The 19,397-nt window shown below is 39.1% G+C and overlaps 1 protein-coding gene across 2 annotated transcripts in view; it reads left to right on the forward strand.

Moving 5' to 3' along the window:
- Positions 1-9,345: 9,345 nt before the first annotated feature.
- LOC5569942 overlaps positions 9,346-19,397 on the forward strand; it is a 228,339-nt gene continuing 218,287 nt past the window's right edge. The window contains exon 1 of one of the 2 annotated variants that reach the window (XM_021848798.1): positions 9,346-9,690. The gene's annotated coding sequence lies outside the window, so the exon portion shown is untranslated. The remainder of the gene's footprint in view (positions 9,691-19,397) is intronic. The other variant, XM_001658787.2, reaches the window with a different exon arrangement.

Consider the following 19,397-nt stretch of genomic DNA (forward strand, 5'->3'; position numbering starts at 1 on the left):
TGGGTCAAAAAGGGATGTGTACGAATTATTTATTGAATATCTATCGCAATTTAACTCCAATAAACTTCAAATTTGGTGTGTATGTACTTTGATGGTACATTAACAACTGTTCAAAACATTAAAGAAAAATATTTATTCACAGCGGCACCACAAGTTAATGAAAAATGACCCAATCTCACCCCATAGAGAGGGTGACATTGGGTCACTGTAACTGAAATAACTTGTTTTTGATAATATGGTTGCAAAACCATTCACAGCTGAAGAATATTGATGAAATACGATGCAAACAAGATGAAAGGATATCTAAGATGTTTCACAAGTATGATAAACCCACTTAAAAGAACGATTATACCAAAAAATTGAAGAGCTATGAGAAAAAATATGTAAACACAACATTCATCGTCAAGTTTACATAAATTTTCTATTTTTTTCCCTCGAATTGTCTTCAAAGTCTCATCCCCATTGCCATGAAGCCTATTCAGTTTCCCCAAATGTGTACTGAAACAGTGATTATTTTAATTCTTCGCCAATAGTTAAATTTCGGAGCGACATTCCACGATCAATACATTTCAGGCAGATGTTGACGTCATAATCACGATATTTCAGTGTTTCAACTCATTTGTACTTCCAGGAGATGTTTCTATAATATGAAAACACTGATAAATAATTAAATTAAAAAAAAAACAATCCATTTGATAAAATTTTACGATGTTGCTGCGCACGAAACACAGTTGCTGGATTGAGAAGTTGTCAAAATGCGTTGCATTGTTATTCAATGTACGGAATCCTCAAGTAGACTAGTTTGATGTTTCAGAAAAGCTGTGTTTAGAAATAATAAACACATCTTATTGAAAAAGAGAACTACTGGCACCGTAAAATGTCAAAAAAGTGGACTTGCAATTTCATTTACTGTCGTTTTTGCTTGACCCAATCTCACCCCCATTTTTGATGTTTTAGACACCGTACCGAAAAAAATAAAATTTTTGTTGAAAAATCAAATAGATTCCAGAAAATACGTGTGAAGTGTAATGAAAAGACTTTAAACCTTCTACTCAGGGCCGCATTTATGGGGGGTCCAAGGGGGCCATGGCCCCCGGGCCCCCACATTTTAGGGGCACCCACAAACTTTACTTCAAAATAAAATTTTTAGTAACTTTTTCACTTTGAAACAAATTGAAACCAATAAGCAACACTAACTTTACATTACTCCGTAATGTCGTTATGTAATTTTGAGTAACCACTATGGAATTATTCTTTACTTAACCAAGTATATTGAAGACTTCTTTAATACAATTCATGACATTACAGAGCTATGAAGGATCAATACATTAAGATATCGCTAAAACACACAACTTTCAAACTTTGATTAACAACGGAGCACAATTCTTTAAAAAAAATAGCAGTAATGATTATAGGGCCCAGAGAATGAACCCAAAGAGTGAAACATAAGAATTCAACTATCATTGAAAAAATATGCACAACCTTTACCAGTTCCTAAAAACTCATAGACCGGTGCATTACAAGTTTTGAAATTTTATGATTCATGATCGAACCCCATCCCCGAGATAGTCACTTATGATCTTATGATCTTCTTTGGGAAGTCTCGTTTAAAATCTCGTTATTGAAAGTAAATGAAAACCGAATTTAGAACTGTACTATTTAATTCATCTAGAGTTTGTATCCTAGATACAAATGATACTAATTCATTAAATGGTATAGTACTAATTCGATTTCCATTTATATAGTATTTCTATAACAGTTCTAAACTGTTTTGTGATAATTAGAACAAATTTGAACAAAACATTTTCTGAGGAAACTATTTCCAGGCCCCACAAATGTTTGGCCCCGGGGCCCTCATATTTGTAAATCCGGCCCTGCTTCTACTAATATAACGGTAGAGGTTAAAGTACATGCGTGATACTTTGCACAGGAGAAATTTAATGTTGTAAATTTTATCTAATTTCAACATACAAGTTTATTGATATAGTAAACAAAAACTACTATTTCTAAAAATGTATATTGTGATGAATTATGTGTAATAATATGTTCCCTAACATATGAATTCTTAATTTTAGTAATATCACCGATATTAGCTGAAATATTTCATAAATCATATTTTTCCGTTTTGACCCAATCTCACCCCCCAGACCCATTGTCACCCCCATCGACGGTACGTTCAATTTATTGGGTAAACCATACAAATCGGGGGTTCGTTCGAAAGAAGTTGGAAAAATGTGCCCATTAAAAATATGAACGCATTGGCGTCCCACTGCAATAGTAAATCAATATGCTTTTTTACAAAGTCATCCAAAAACAAAGTTTAATGTTCGTATTAAAAATCTAAGGTATCACAAATCACATATTTGGTCATAAAATCTTCACAATGAAAGCAGAACTGATTTTAACCTTTGAAATCGATTTTCTAGGATGTCAATCCTGCAAGATGTAACAATTAGTCTACTTCCGGCTGTTTAGTTTTAAAATGCTGATCTTTTTTCGACCTATTGCAACAATAGTGTCAATGATTTCTATTAAAAATTGCTGTGCTCAGCGATTACTCTCGAATTAATTTTCATTGTTAAAAATCTCCAAAACATAATTAAAGCGCAAAATAGAAGAAGAGCGGTGGAATGGTATCACACTTATGTATTGTAATTTTTCTATATTAATTTTACAATCCAAATAAATCCATTCCTAAAATTTCTTTTGAAATTTGTAAAACCCCCCCTAGAATTAAATCCTGGTTGCGCTACTGCTAGGAGGAATCTCGAGAAATCTTGATTTGAAGGTTTTTGCTTAAACATTCAATATAATCAATATTAAAATTTTGCATTACAACAAAAAAAAAACTACTGAGCGTTTTTCAAGTAGTTGACCAGCGATCAACCAGTTGTTTTAAATTTGTAATGATTTGGATGCTCTGATACGCAAATATCAATATAAGAATGAACATACACGGCACCACTAACCTCCTCCTGATTCATGCAACTTTTTCTTCCGGAATTCTCATTAAATGACCAGCTCAATGTAGTTTTCCTATTTTATTCGCTTAAAAGTCTTTGCTCCTGTTGTCAAATAAATGTGCTTAGAGAGCCAAGAATCAGCGTTTTATCCAAGACAAATTGACAGTGATGTTTAATTTAGGTATGCTTGCATTCATAGTTGCTCTCTTTGCATTATTTTTGAAAACTGATTTAGTTTTCGAAACACTATCCAGTGATCAATGAAGTCAGATAAGCTTTTATCAAGCACTAGTGTATGAATGTCGTTCCCTTTGCAAGTTACGGGTCCCGAAGCAGGTTACGTAATCCGTGAAAGAAAATAATCGCAGTACGAACACGTGTTTTTGCTACACAGGAAACATTATTATCATACGTCACAAGTGATATATGGCTCTTCAAAAAAACTGTTTCTAACTGTGAATGGTCCAATTTATATTGGTTGCCCGATAAACGGTTAAAGAATATAATTGAAGTGGGAAAATATAGCTGCTAATGATTTCATGTCGACAAGTATTCAAAATTATGGAAACTGATAAATACACACTGAGAAAAAAATAATTTTAAATATGACGTGAATTTCATAATAAGCAAAATATTCGATGTAAAAATGAAATGACGTTAATTTGATGGTATTTGAACTCAAAAATACGTCATGCTTGTAAAATTGCGTTCAATATCACTGACAATTGTGTGATTTATAACTTATATTAACGTCATTTCACTTGCTTGAACATATGTGGCACATATGAGGCGAATTTCAATTAGTGTTTCTTAGTCCGTATAGTAAAAACGCACGGATTTAGCTGACTTTTTGCACGATCTCTCAATGTTGTATGCCTCACGATTGTCTGTCCACGTTTGAATACACTAAAGTTTTATTTAACGACGGCCGACGTATCGCGTAAAAAACTCGTTGTTTCAAAAAACGACGTAAAACGGTTTTTGTTTTAAACGATGTAAGAAACCGCAATATTTTCAAAAAAAAAAACTTCGTTAAAAAGTCTTCTTGTTTTAAACGTTTCGTGACCGTACAAATTACAATGTAGAACATTGTTTTGCATGAAAAATATCTGACAAAGAAAAATAACGTTGTTTTACGTCGTTTTTTAACACGGTTTCGCTTAGAAAAACTTGTGGGCCTTGTGGCATTTAAGGCATTTAAGTGCATCGTGTCATGGGATGTGGGTTCGACTCGCGTTTCAGACAACTTTTCGTCAGGAAGGTTTGTCGGTAGATATACTTTTTTTTATTGTCTTCAAAATGTGGCACTTGGTTTGAGTTTGTAGGTTATACTATTATTTATTTCTAGTCCTTCTTGCAGTAAATCGAAAAGCGCATTCCGCTTTTTTTACTACCGCTGCCTTTCCTGTATGTTATACATAATGTCGGAAGCAGCACACTGTACAGCAAATAAGATGATATAAACAGCGCATTACTTCTTACATTATATATAACGTACAGAAATTGTTGTGCTTGTAAAAAGCGGAATGCGCAATTCGGTTAAGTGCCAGAAAGAGTGTGTAACAATCAGCTTGAGTGTGTGTTCTAGAGCTCAAAGGCTGAAATAATCCGAATGATATTCGGAAAACAAAACGTGCACACAAATTATCTTTATAAAATCAAAAAACAATTGCCCAATTTTTCCGAAATCAGAACTAAGAATTCAATACACTTGAAAAAATTGCTTATTCTCTCATTAGATTCGGTGTTACCTTACCTGCGTTTCACTTGGATCACATTTGATGAATGCTGTAAACTGCGAGTGTTATGTAACAAATTTACTTTAGATGATCAATAAAAATGGCGCGGTAAATGGCAGGGCATGGCGTACCATTAGTACCTCGCGTACCTGCAGGAATAAAATAGACCCCTTTGTGCGGTCCTTAGCCTCTTGCCCAGCAACTCCTATCCCTATCTCCTCGTAGTACTGGCCGGGGTACGAGTAAACTTGGGGAAGATCGGGTAACCAACCCCCGGTGGGAACTTTGGTCGTATGCTGACAGGGAAGGGGGGGGGGGGTTGCTTTGCTTTTGTCTTTGCAATTCTGGAGCGTCTGTACTCCATGTTAGGAGCGGCTCACAACAGCGTCTGTTCCCCATGTCAGGGGCGGCTGATCATCGTCCGAGTGCCAGAGAAGGACTCTAAGCTAAACTGCGCACTATGGTCCTCCGAACATTTAGGGGGAATGGTCCTCCGGAAATTTAGGGGGTTGGTGTCAGGCCCTGCAAGCCAGCCGTAAAAACACATCAGCACAGGAACGTCAACAAGAGAATACGGACCGGAACAATCGGCAAAGACCACAACGACGGAAAAGGACTAACGATTGGACACTCGGTACCTGGAACTGCAAATCTCTCAACTTCATTGGAAGTACTCGCATACTCTCCGATGTACTGAAGACCCGCGGTTTCGACATCGTAGCGCTGCAGGAGGTGTGCTGGACAGGAGCATTGGTGCGAACGTTTATAGGTAATCATACCATCTACCAGAGCTGCGGCAACACACGCGAGCTGGGAACAGCTTTCATAGTGATGGGTGATATGCAAAGGCGCGTGGGCGGGTGGTGGCCGATCAATGAACGAATGTGCAAGTTAAGAATCAAAGGCCGATTCTTTAACTTCAGCATAATCAACGTGCATAGCCCACACTCCGGAAGCACTGATGATGACAAGGACGCATTTTACGCGCAGCTCGAACGCGAGTACGACCGCTGCCCAAGCCACGACGTCAAGATCATCATAGGAGACTTGAACGCTCAGGTTGGCCAGGAGGAGGAGTTCAGACTGATGATTGGAAAGTTCAGCGCCCACCGGCTGACGAACGAGAACGGCCTACGACTGATAGATTTTGCCGCCTCCAAGAATATGGCCATTCGTAGCACCTATTTCCAGCACAGCCTCCCGTATCGGTACACCTGGAGATCACCTCAGCAGAATACGGACAGCAGAATCGCAAATCGACCACGTTTTGATCGATGGACGGCACTTCTCCGACATAACCGACATCAGAACCTATCGTGGCGCTAACATTGACTCCGACCACTACCTGGTGATGGTGAAACTGCGTTCAAAACTATCCGTCATCAATGATGTACGGTACCGACGCCCGCCCCGGTACAATCTCGAGCGGCTGAAACAACCGGATGTCGCCAATGCGTACGCGCAGCATCTTGAGGCAGCGTTGCCGGATGAGGGCGAGCTCGATAGGGCCCCTCTTGAGGACTGCTGGAGGACAGTCAAAGCAGCAATTAACGACGCTGCCGAAAGCATTGTCGGATATGTGGAACGGAGCTCAAGAAACGATTGGTTCGACGAGGAGTGCCAGGAGGTTTTAGAGGAGAAGAATGCAGCGCGAGCTGCATAGCTGCAGCATGGTACGCGGCAAAACGTGGAACGATACAGACAGAAGCGGAAACAGCAAACCCGCCTATTCCGGGACAAAAAGCGCCGCCTGGAAGAGGTGGAATGCCAAGAGATGGAGTTGCTGTACCGTTCTCAAGAAACACGGAAGTTCTATCAGAAGCTCAACACATCCCGCAAAGGCTTCGTGCCGCGAGCTGAGATATGCCGGGATAAGGATGGGAGCATCTTAACGGACGGACGCGAGGTGATCGAAAGGTGAAAGCAGCACTACGATGAACACCTGAATAGCGCAGAGAACACAGGCACAGAAGGTCAGGACAACGAAGGCGATGGCTACGTCAGCACAGCGGACAGCGGAAACCAACCAGCTCCCACGATGGGGGAAGTTAAGGATGCCATTCAACAGCTCAAGAACAACAAGGCCGCTGGCAAGGATGGTATCGGAGCCGAACTCATCAAGATGGGCCCGGACAGGTTGGCCGTTTGTCTGCATCGGCTGATAGTCAGAATCTGGGAAACGGAACAACTACCGGAGGAGTGGAAGCAAGGCGTTATATGCCCTATCTATAAAAAGGGCGACAAACTGGAGTGTGAAAATTATCGTGCAATCACCATCCTAAACGCCGCCTACAAAGTGCTATCCCAGATTCTCTTCCGTCGTCTATCACCTATATCAAACGAGTTCGTGGGAAGTTATCAAGCAGGTTTCATCGATGGCCGCTCGACAACGGACCAGATCTTTTCCGTGCGGCAAATCCTCCAGAAATGCCGTGAGTACCAGGTCCCTACGCACCATTTGTTCATCGATTTTAAGGCGGCATACGATAGTATCGACCGCGTAGAGCTATGGAAGATCATGGACGAGAACAGCTTTCCCGGAAAGCTCACAAGATTGATTAGAGCAACGATGGACGGTGTGCAAAACTGCGTGAAGATCTCGGGCGAACACTCCAGTTCGTTCGAGTCTCAGCGGGGACTACGACAGGGCGATGGACTATCGTGCCTGTTGTTCAATATTGCGCTTGAAGGTGTTATGCGGAGAGCCGGACTTAACAGTCGAGGCACGATTTTCACGAGATCCGGACAATTTGTTTGCTTCGCGGACGACATGGATATGCGCATATCGAATACCGAAGGTTTTCATAATCTTCTTGATGCTAAATGAATGAACAGAACGTATCTTAATTAATACATAAAATCGGATCATCAGTTTGAGCCCCAATCAGCAATAAAAGAAGCAAAAAACATGCAACACAACATCGAAAAGTATACAAAAAAATCCAACAGCAACGGCGAAAAGCGAGCGAGGGAGGAGGTTATTATTATTTTTGTTTTGATTCGCCTTCTCGGAGGCGTTACGCTTTTTTGACAGAAACATGAATGTATAGCACTAAAGCAGCCCATTATTACGCCAAAACTTGCTTTGAGACATCACGCCATGCAGCTATACGGCCAATGAGCATTAAATACACTGCCGTATTGGCATATATAATGCTGAACGGATGCTGCTTCAAGTGCTCATTGGTTGCCTGGGTTAAAATGCATAAAATCTAATTCTTCGTCTTCTTGACATTACATTTCCACTGGGACAATGATTACCTCGGCATAGCACATTATATTATTGGGTTGAGTTGATATCCAGCTCTTCCTCGAGGTGACTCTTTTGATTTCAAAACATGCCTCCTTGTCGAAACAGGATGGGAAGTTCTTGAAAGGCATGTTAACCCTCTAATACCCTACTTCGCCTCTAGAATTTTGTGTATTTTTCTTCAGCTTGGAAATCAAAATTATTTTATTTTTAGCTTGAATCTTGGGCCATAAAAAATATTATACAACTTTTGAACTTTTGTTTGGGTTTTTGGATTTTTTTTTTGGAATTGTGTGTGTTAAATGCCTGGGTCTTATTTAACGTGTAATACAAAAATTTGCACATTTTGTATTTTTATGCAATCAACCTACCACAGAAGTAGAGCCTGGTGGAATTCAAATAATTTCGAAACAATGTTTCCGTTAGTTACACGAAACATAAAATATGTTCCAGAAAAAAATAACATATTTTATATTTTCAAAAATACTGCAAAAACTAAAATTTTTATTTTTATCAATAATCGGTACCCAAAAGAGGTTTCAAGAAAAAATAAAAAAAGGATAGGGATGTTCAAAAATGAAAATTAGAAAGATCAAAAACCCAAGTTCACAAATTAGCGAATAATAATAAAATATTGTCCAAAACGTGGTTAGATCGATTTAAGATGGCGAAAATGATACTTAGATCGAAAATAAGAATTTGGGTCTTAGAGGTTTCATAAGTTATTGGTCTGATCTGGCTTCACTGGGACAGAGCCTGCTTATCAGCTTAGTCTTCTAAATACACTTCCACAGTTTCAAGGCTTTTGGCTTTGCAATCTGTGAAAACGGCAAATGCGATTTATCCTTGACAACCTAAGTTCATTTTGCAGTATATACAGTCAACTCACTCTTACTCTATATTTGTTATCTCGTTATCGAGTTAAAGAACCATTGAAAAAATTGGTTTTCATGGCTACTTCGATGGTCCCTTGCATCGCATTTGCACTGGTTTTGTGTTCTATAACCTCCCTAACTCGATGGTTCCTTCAATATCGAGTTATGAAGAGTTGACTGTATTCAGTTTTAATGTTATCATTTTCCTTGGAATACGTGTTGTCTAATTTCCACCCTATCTCACTCTACGCCGTCTCTGATTCTCAGAAAAGTGTGCTCCTACTATTATCTCGCCAATCGGCGCACAGGTCTGCAGCATACAGTCGGGTTTTCCACAAAGCTGAGCAACCAACAACCTCTGCTCATTGAAGTCGGCAAGAGAGTGAGTGAACAATGGGTGCTCTCGAGTGTAACACCCGGCGCTTCAGTCCTTGTGATGACAGTGAAAAGTGAGTGTAATATTACCTGGTGTGACTTGCGCGTTCTCTCTTCCCGTGCTTGCCGTATTTTGCCTTTGATAATCCATTCCGAGTTTTCCGCTTTTTATTTATTATTTTCGTTCGTTCGCGTGATGGACAGCTTAAGGATGGGACAGAATGGTCTCCAGTGGTGGAGGATGGAGACGTGCCATCGTACAGATCCATTAAATGGTTAGGGGACAAGAGGGTGATGACTCGCGGGCGGTCTGAAAAGCGGAGGAGTATTTGGGCGGCTGCCAGACGCAGATGTACAGGGGAGAAACGTTGTTTGTGTGACAACACTTACAGTTCGGCATTATTGGTGGGTAACAAATGAAAATAAAGAGTCGTTATCCGTTGAACGGTGGAAATCATGATGCGCGCTGCAATCGGCAGTTAAACGAGGTAATTGAGCGTTATCGTTTGTGTTTTAAATTAAAAGAAAGAAAAGGAAACCTCGCAATCATTGGGATCAGGTTAATTATTGTAATGATACGATTCCATAGATATGATTGGACATTGTTACTGGAACAGTGGTGCTCAAGCAAGAACGTATAGCGGGCCATATCAAGATTTTCCATTTGTGATACAAGCATTAAATAATTTAACTATTTTATAAATACAAATGAATCTTAGACTACGCTCACCACATAAGAAGGGGTTATGGTCCGAAAGGCAACGAACTAGATCTTTAATCCGTATAGGCCTGAGTGAAAGCAAAATTGCTAAAACCAGAAGAACTCAGGAATATTTCTGTGGACGGAGTTATTCCGGTGAGTCACTGCGTCAAGTCGGGTAAAAAAAGATATATTTTTGGGACATGCCTAGTCATCTTTATTTATTTGCGATGACATTTATTTTAATTTTCATAAATCATTAGGATCTATTATTCAACATTATAAATGCAGAGGTTTGCATCGATTAGAATATACCGGATGTGGCCACTCGGAATTGATGCCTTGAAGAACCGACTTGATGGATATTAAACCATTTCAATTTTCGAGCACTATCGATCACTAAAATGCGTTTCCATGAGCTTGGTACAGATGTTTGGGATACAAAAACTTTACCATAATTTTGAGGCATCCCGGAGTCCCGAAAACAGTCATTTGTAAAGTCAGTCAAATACAGGACACATGGTTATCCAATTCAAACGTTTCTCAAAAGCTTTGCGCTGATGCGTTAATTTTAAATTTCCATGACGGTGGCCACAATTGTGCTACTTTTCCCCGAATGTCGTTTCCCCAGATGTTGTTTCCTTGAACACCAGTTCTTCGAATGACCCTTTTTCCCGAATGATCCGTTTCTCCGAAAAGTGATGCAGATCAAATAGGTGCTACACTTATCATCAGTGGCAGAATGGCGAACTAGAAAGAACGATAAGCAATCAAAAGAAAGTGGTATTCGACCATTCTCCATTATACTCATGTTGCCAAAAATGCTGACGATGCTGAAGCTCAAAAGAACCGCCAATAAAATTAAGAAGGGTGCATATCAGATGATCAGTTCATTCACCACCTTGAAATCTTTAAGGTCATGACAACTATGAGATCCAAAAATTGGGGTGGGTAATGTTTGTTACATTACTGCGGGGTTGACGTAGGACTACTATGGACACAACTTCGATCAATTCTGATTCAGAATCTAGCAACAGTGTGGTAGCTTTCTGCAGATGATAGGATGTTTGATGATAGATGATAGGTGCTGTGATTGTGAGTACCATAAAACGGGGTAACTTTGGTAGTTTTTTTTCTAAGGAAACTTGAATATTTATGCATGTTGTTTCAAAGAATTACATTTAATATTTTTAAAACAAGTACTGACATTCTAGCTATCGATTGCACTAGATTGCCAAAACATTCATTCTGAATGGATATATTATTTTTCATATAATCGAAAGTCGGTTTTCTGTTTTGGGGTAACTTTGATAATGGAGTATAAATCGAACAGAATAAATTAATTTCGGAACATTTACAGGGCGTTGCATACCTTTAAGCGTTTAAGGCCACATGGAAATTCTTGACTTAGATTACAAAAATGGTCCTAGTCTATAAAAATGGTTTTCGCTAAGATATTTAAGACCGAATTCAGGTTCTTCTATAACTAGGCTATCATGGACAAGTGACGAATTCATTATGACTTTTTGAAATAGTGATCGTAGAACAAATTGTTTGTAAGCGTTGCAAAAATGCTACAATTTAGTAAATTTTCAATATTTGCATATAAATTCTCAAATTCACATGATTCCAACGAAAATAGCTTTGACATGAAATGTCATACTAATACTCTTTACTTTTACATTCGTTTTCCTTGACTGATTGACAGAAACTTCATTATTTCTTTTAATATGTTGTGGGTCTCGCACTAAGGACTGTTCATTTAAGAAAGTGGACACGTATTTTGGAAAGATAACTGTTTATTTTCGAACAAATTCACGAGTTCTTTTGAAATGCATGGAAATCAAGTCAATTTCGACCAAATTCATATAAGTTTGAACATTTATTGAGCATTCCTGGAGAATGCTCTGACTTTTCTTTTGATGCCTCCCATCGGGTTCTGTACAACTTTTTTCGTATCTTTTCGTTGTGTTATTGACCACATTTACTAGAAAAAATCGATGGAACTTGCTTCTCTTCCATCATTCTTAAGATGTCGTTAAATTATTGTCCAATATTATCGAATGGAGCGTAGTTATGGTCAATTCGGTAGAATCTGCCATGTTTCTACAAATTCGACTTTTTCCTTCTTGAACCTCTCCAAAGCAGAGTGTCGTATTTCTCATGTATACTTAAATGAGCTAGTGTGCCATGCGATATTTCATATCGCAGCTCACAGATTATATGAGACACGAGATGCAGATACGTACAAAATATATCTTAGTGAGCGAGTCTCATGAGACATCTCGTGAGGCTCGTCACATGCGCTTACTAGGAGTACTTTTATGCAGTTATGTTTGCCTGGTACAATAACCCTGCGGAAGCATACGGCTTCGGTCTATGCCTATGCTTCTTCGGTGGCCAGCCAAGTTTTTCAATTCAAATGCTAGAATCGCAACTGCGTTGAACCGCGTCAGTGCTTTCAAACCGCATGCGGGCAGTTTAATCCATGGTTTAATTCCATTTCTTTGCTTTTGAAAACTACACCTGCGAGTCTCAAATGCACTGTCACATTGAGATTTTCTCATGAGACGGCGCATGAGCCAGTGCAGATGTGATCGTTTGAGCTAGCACATTGCTACATGAGATCTAAAAAAATGCGTCTCAACATAGCACGTGCTCAAGCGCGCGATTCATTTTGTGAGCTCATGGCAAGCTGATCTCAAGCTCATGATATGAAGCGCGTATACATGATGTCTGCTCCAAAGCAGCTGAAGCATAGTGAGTGGATTGCAGGAATGGCCAAAACAATGGAGGCTTGGTATGCTTTCGGTAAATGGGCAGAAGAAGTTTTTTAATGCATTCAGTTCTGTAATTTTCGCCGTTGATTGAACCCGTTGTGAAATATGTAGTACTTTTCATACCGCAGCACAGAGGAGCACCTAGTACAAATTCGTGGCCATAATTTCGATTTTGAAAAATTTTGATTTTTGACCACGCTATATTTTCAAACATACACACTTAGATTTTTTCTCGTTTTTCGGTAATTTATTTTACGGTAAATAAATATTTTACTGATGTTTCGGTATTACAAACGAGATTTACCGAACAACCTTAAAAAAAATAAAATATTTAAACAAATTTTACCGAAATCGTCGTTTTATATACCGAAAAACGGTAAATCGTTTAGAATCGCCGTAGACTGTAATTTTTTACCGTACTTCAGTTCATAGTGCTACAATGCTTTACCGGACGAATGGTAACTTGAAATTTCTGAGGCCGCCATATTTGTTTCGAAGTGCTTGTCAACACGATTTTATTGCATCCGATAGGTTTTCTGTTTTTAAGGCCGTGAACACTGTTTTTGAAAAAAACAGCTGGGGATGAGCGTCTGGTACTTCTTTTCCGTAAGTACAACCTGAGGGTTCCTATTAAAAGCTAATTTTTAACATGTCATAAAATGTTTTCGTTATAGTATCACCGGTTTTGTTCGTGAACGGTGAACAGCTGCAAATGAGCCAGGATTGTTTTCTTATATGTTAAGCGCGCGTTCGAGTTGTTGGTGATGTTACTGATGGTGATCAATGTCCCACCTTCACCAACAGGCAAGCAGTTACGCACTTCTCAAACATGTCTTATCGATCAAAAAATGGAAACACGAAATAAATCGATTAATTTGATATCAAGATAAGATCCATTGTTTTTTTTGTTCAATCATCTTTTTCTATTCTGACTGCCTGTTGTTACGAACAATGCGTTCGGTAATTTATTGAACAATTCGCTCGGTAATAATTCACGAACATATTGTAATTTTTTGATAGCTGCGTTTTGGTTTAAATTACAGACTGTTCGGTAATTCTTAACATTACCGAAAGCATTACCGAGCGCTCAGCGGTTTATATTTCGGTAAAAAAATTACCGGAGTCGGTGATATTTTCTAAGTGTGTAGCTTAAAGTATGCCGCATGTTGTGGCTACATTGAAAAGACGTCATATAACCTTGAAAAAATGTTAAAAGAGTTAAAAAAAAGGATTTTCAATGTTTTTATTTCATTTGTTTGTATTAGATAATCAGAATTATTGTTTACATGTGACAATTTTTCTAAAATAAACATATATTTTGTACTGAACTTTTTGTTTATAAAATCAAGAAGAGCTTCTGCTTAAAATTTTCCATAAAATATTTTTTATTTGTTTATTTTAAAACTATTTAGCAAAACGAACTTTTGGTCGTTTTTCGTAAACTTCAGTATTGAAAAAGTTATCTTATACGGCAATATCCGGCAAAGTTTCGACCACAGTGTGAAACTAACATATGTTATCTATCAGCTACAGCATAAAACTCTTCCGCATATTTTCGCACTTGAAATGTTAAGCCTTTTGGAAATATCAATTTTTATCATTTTTGTTTTTTTTTTTTTTTTAACCTGCTCTTCAATAACTTTCTATCCCTAATCAATTGAAGTGCTTGTTCTTAATGCGTTTGTTCAATGTGATGTCCGAGAAAATTGTAATTTAAACATATTTCTTGTATTTGTATAACTGACTTAAGTAAAATTGTTAATTTTATAAATAACGGATATCACAGTTTATACACATGACATTGCCAAATCAGAATTTGCAAATTTTTGAAATAAACTGAAATGCTTTGTAAGAGACGCAATAGTGCCATGGTTTAAAACTCCATGTCTTTTGAATTTCTTCTTCTTCATGGAATTACGTCCTCACTGGCACAGAGCCTGCTTCTCAGCTTAGAGTTCAATGAGCACTTCCACAGTTATTAACATCACATTAATAGGTTTTCAAGAATACTGAAATTTCGGTTTAAATGGATAATTTTTCGCGGTTGGTTGTATCTGTTCTCTTCAATGTTGACAATGCCAAACAACTGAATACAGGAAACAAGTACGACGGTAATCCTTACATTTTCCAACAAATGTGATTTAAGTGCTGAAAATAATCTCTAAAATAAAAACTGGGGGGATTCCATTTTGGGGTGAAATCGATCACTTGTCAATACGATTATTGTGAGTTTTTGAAATTTCTCCACATACTGAATTCCGGCTCCCTGAATACGAATATGCTTTTAGGTCTAATTCAGAACTTAATGGTTTGTAAATTTAAGAACAATGAGGAGCTCTCCGTTCGGAGAAGTGCCCATCGATACCGTCATCGCTACCGTAAAAATCAATTCGCCGTATTGTCAATTTTTCTTCGTCTTGGCATTACGTCCTCACTGGTACAGAGCCAGCATAATGTTCAATGAGTTCTTCCACAGCTAATAACTGAGATATTTCTTTGTCAAAGTTGCCATTTTCGCATTTGTACATTGTGTGGCAGGTACGATGAGACTTTATGCCCAGGGAAATCAAGGAAACTACAATTACGAAAAGATCCTGGACCGACCGGGAATCGAACTCAAACACCTTCAGCATGGCTTTGCTTTGTAGCCACAGACTCTAACCACTCAGCTAAGTAAAGCCCCTATTGCTTACTTCAATTTACTGTGCCACAATATTATGCCAACTAACTCTATCCGTGGCTGCTAACCTGCAGTTTCTCGATCGTTCCACACTTCCAAGATCCTGCTCCAATTGGTCAAACCACCTAGCTCGTTGCACTCCTCGTCGTCTTGTACCGGTCGGATTCGAGGAGAATACCATTTTTGCGGGATTGTTGTCCGGCATTCTCACAACGTGTCCCGCCCATCGTACCCTTCCAGCTTTGGAGACTTTCTGGATACTGAGTTCAACGTAGAGTTGCGCAAGCTCGTGGTTCATCCTTCTCCTCCATACGCCGTTCTCATCAGCGTATCGTTACACTTGTTGACGGGTGCCTTGCTGAAGCATAATCGCCCGCGCTGCATTCTTCTCGTCCAAAACCATCTGACACTCCTCGTCGAACCATAATGGCGATTGTCAATTATTCATAACAAATAAGATATTGTATGATGCTACGAGAAGAATTAAGAGATTAAAGCAAGTATGTTGTATACACATTAGGAAATATTACACAAATAACTCGTTAGTACACATTTGTTGTCCCTGAAAAAGGCCAATTTAACTACGAGCAGCTTTGGTTGATTTTCTTCAGTCATCTCGTACAAATCTTGCGTAGGCACAACGATTCCTGCATGTCAAATTCTGCAAGCACGAGTCAATTTAGAAATCTTGAGCGATTTCACTAACCGGACGCTGGATTTGCAGCAGCTCGATGATCTAGAGCTCTGTGGCACAGGTAGCGAGGAGCTGAGCTGGTTCAGCGGAACCAGCTTACCAGCTCGAAAGCGAAAATGGAATGAAGCCGAATTTGACGAAAGAGGTATGCTTTATACTCTTAGAATAGCAGATGATGCTCCTCCTTTTCGTATTCTTCGCTTTCAGCTGTGGAAAATAGGCTCTATGAAATTGAAGTCTTGGCAAGGGATGTACAAGATGAGCATTATGCTGTTATTGCATCCTGACGGCACTGCAGCAGCGTCCTCGGAAACATCCTGAAATTGCCGTATTGTCGATTATTCGTAAGAAATCAGATATTGTATGATGCTACGAGAAGAATTGAGAGACTATAGCAAGTATGTGGTAAACACGTTAAAAATATTACGCAAACAAAACTTTAGTACACATTTTTGGCCCTGAAAAGGGCCGATTGAATTGTTGAACTCGAGTAACACGGACATTGAATTCCTCCTCGCCCGATGAGGTTTGCGGTGATGGCTGCTTCGGGGTCTTCTTCATCGCGGCGGTCTTTAAAACTTGATGGGGTTTTGCTTAGAATCTGCCTTCTTTTTCTTCTCCTTCTTCTCGGATGCTAGCCACAGCCACAGTTTCCCGGGATTTCACTTCCCTCTTGCCAATCTTGCCGACATCGCAATTGTAGTTTCCGCCGATGTATTTCTCGATCACCTGCAGGGAAGACCCGTTCCGGAATCTTCTCTCGGTCAGTTTTGACGATAGTTTTTTCTCAAACAGATTATATGCTATGTTCATATATTTCGATGGATCTTCGTTTAGATCGACACCAACAGATTTCTGATTAGGAAACATGAATAAAATACTCAAAAAAAAAACAGAACCATACAAATATACTGGTGTTTTAAAAAATACGTGAAATTCAAATAATCAAAAAACTAAAATTCTATCAAATTTGCTTTATTTTCACATCTTTGAAAATTTTCCGGGATCCCAGGATTTCTCGGGAAATGGGAATTCTATTTCTCATCTGAGAAGATTGGAAACGAATGCTTTAAATAGTATCAAAAGTATCGTTTGGATAAAAATCAATAACAAATTATTGAGACATCTGAATTGGTTACAGCTGTATTAGAGGGGTTTGAAAAATCGTTTTTGTTCCACGCCGCTCATTCGGTTCTAAATCAAATCCAGAGTATCCTCCCAAAATTTGAGCTCATTCGGATGAAAACTGAGACTGCACAAGCACTTTAAAGTTTGTATGGGAATTACTATGGGAAAAGCGAGCAATTCATTCAATCGGTCATTGTGTTTGTCCACGAACTGTTGAGGATTTGGGCAACACTGGTACTGTATATACTCATATACCCATCAGCTACAACTTTGCCGAAGACCGTACACAAATCGGACGGCTCAGTAATTAGTTATGGATTTATATCCAATCGAAAATTTTCCAACAGTGCTCATTTATCTTCTGAACAGGCAACACTGCTGCATCTGGCGCGCAATATAGCACACACAAATCATGGCTACTATGTTTTACTGCATATATCCAGAGATGCCAGTAGAGCAGCTCAGTATTATAGCCAAAGATTTTGAACTCATACAAAAATCAATAACAAATTACTGAGCCGTGCAATTTAAAAGAGGTCTTCGGCACAGTTGTACCAGCCGAATGTATTCAACTGTTTTAGCATAGCTTTAACCCTCAAGGGCACATGGGCAAACCCTATGGCAGATTGAATGAATTTCTTGCTTTTCCCATAGTAATTCCCATACAAACTTCGAAGGGCTTGTGGAGTCTCAACTTTTATCCAAATGAGCTCAAATTTTGGGCGGACACTCAGAATTTAATCTAGAATCGAATGAGCGGTGTGGAGCAAAAACGGTGTATCTAATAATATCAACATAGTTATAACCCTCAAGGGCACATTTAAAAACACTATAACCGACTCAATGATAAAAATTACTTGTTTTCATATAGTAATTCCCATACAAACTTTGAAAAGCATAAGCAGACGACCTAAAATGAAATGCATGGTGTAAAGCAAAAAAGACATTTTGAACCACACAAACACGCATTGCACGAGAGGGTTTGAGCACCACTTTTGACGTTTGTACTTTTTAGTATAACTTCATAAAACTGAAATAACAGTCAATTCATAAATAAAAATAAAATATATTGCATATAAGAGTTGATTTGCCAAAAGTTAAGCATGTAGATATTTAACCAAAAAACATAACCTTTCGAGCAGACTTGTTTCTGTGCCACAAAATTTTCCCGGATACTGTAAATTAAAAAACATAGCTATGTAATATACCTGATAATACATAACATATAGACGCCAGCTTGCAGAAAGAATCGTCTTTGATTACACAAAAGCAGCAGCATCAGAAAAGCCCATCAGCGACGACAGTTCGCCGAAATTTACATCTGCTATTATTGCGAGCGTGAACGAACACTCCTCGAAACATAGAAAGTAAAACACACTTCGGAAGTGTGCTAAAAGTATCAAATCGTGGGGGGAGGTGATCCACTGAAAACAGCCAAACGACGACCGTGGGAAAATTCAAACCCCACTCCGGATCCACCCGCTGTTGACAGTGTCTTCACTCTATCCAAAGTCGAGCAGTCGTCCGCCTCTATGTTGGTGTCACAGTGGACTCTGTGCTCCGCGGAATAGTGAGTGCTTCAGTGCGGTATTCTCGTGAGTGGAAGAGAATGAGCGCCAATGGGGGAAAACAGCAGCACTAGTAGCAGTAGCAGGTCAGGACGTTGCAGTATTTTGAAAATCAGTTGCAGAATTTTCACCGAATCGTTCGGATGGTTCCGCGCGTATCGATGGTCGCACTTGGATGCGCTCCTCTCCTTCAGACATCTGCTGTGCTGCTGGTGTAAAACAGTAATCCTCCGGGGATCAATGCTCATTAGAGGAAAAAATTGATTGGATCGTGTCTGGTGAACAGCTGTTGAGCGTACCGTATTTCGGATAAGTTTGCTCTTGGATTTATAGGTGGCGTTAATGTACGTAATCACCTAAATGCAGATACTGCGGATCCTGAGGTGTTATTAAAGGAAAGCAATTTTCTCTCACGTGCTACCGTGAGTGGCTTTGTGTGTATGCCAGTGTGTGTAGTTTTCTGCTATTGGCAGAGCGGAAGACCGCGTGTGGGAAATTTTCTTGGCACGGTAGAGAGCAACGCGAAACGTGACATCCCGTGGTCAGCAAAGAGCACCATGCCGATGGTGATGAAAATTTAATCATAAATGCTATAAATATCTCGGAAAGTGACAAGTTTGTGATTTGTGCGCTTGTGGAGCTCTC

This window comes from Aedes aegypti, chromosome 3 (assembly GCF_002204515.2).
Source record: "Aedes aegypti strain LVP_AGWG chromosome 3, AaegL5.0 Primary Assembly, whole genome shotgun sequence".
Taxonomy (NCBI): domain Eukaryota; kingdom Metazoa; phylum Arthropoda; class Insecta; order Diptera; family Culicidae; genus Aedes; species Aedes aegypti.